Consider the following 536-nt stretch of genomic DNA (forward strand, 5'->3'; position numbering starts at 1 on the left):
TGAAAAAAAATCGTAATTAATTTTATTCATACATGTCAATTAAAGTAATATACACAAAATCCAGTAGGCAAAAAGTACTTATTTGGGGAATATATATTAATTATGAAAGACAGGGGAAAGGCAAGGCGGTTCCCCATCACAGCAGTGTCTCGACCCTCACTGACTGCGTGAGGACGAAGAAAATGGCATGCAGTTGGGCCGACAGCACCAGCAGACACCAGTAGAACATGACGCGTTCCCCTAAGGGTTCCCACGAGCTTAGGGTCCCTGGCTCAAGGATCCCCACCATGGTCAGTTCTTCAGAACCCATGAGAATCATAGCAGACGAGGAGTGTTGGACAGGATTCCCGTCCCTGCCTGTCACGATGAAGGGAAAGTGATTGCCTATGGTCTCGTGCGGCCGGGGAATGATAACCTTTCGGCTCCTCCGATGGCTTGGTTAGGCCGGGGTCGACATGCTTTTCAGGTCGTGTTCTTTGGCTGCCGAAACCTGCCAACTGCGCCTCCGTGCATTCTTCTGGAAATGAGTTATTGGA

At 48.9% G+C, this 536-nt stretch overlaps 1 long non-coding RNA gene across 1 annotated transcript in view; it reads right to left on the reverse strand.

Annotated features, from left to right (window-relative positions):
* Positions 1–536, reverse strand: part of LOC119585592 — a 4,263-nt gene continuing 3,727 nt past the window's right edge. Inside the window, exon 2 of the long non-coding RNA XR_005229901.1 lies at positions 1–517. This is a non-coding gene — a long non-coding RNA (uncharacterized LOC119585592). The remainder of the gene's footprint in view (positions 518–536) is intronic.

The sequence above is a fragment of the Penaeus monodon genome, chromosome 20 (genome assembly GCF_015228065.2).
Source record: "Penaeus monodon isolate SGIC_2016 chromosome 20, NSTDA_Pmon_1, whole genome shotgun sequence".
In the NCBI taxonomy this organism is placed as follows: Eukaryota; Metazoa; Arthropoda; class Malacostraca; order Decapoda; family Penaeidae; genus Penaeus; species Penaeus monodon.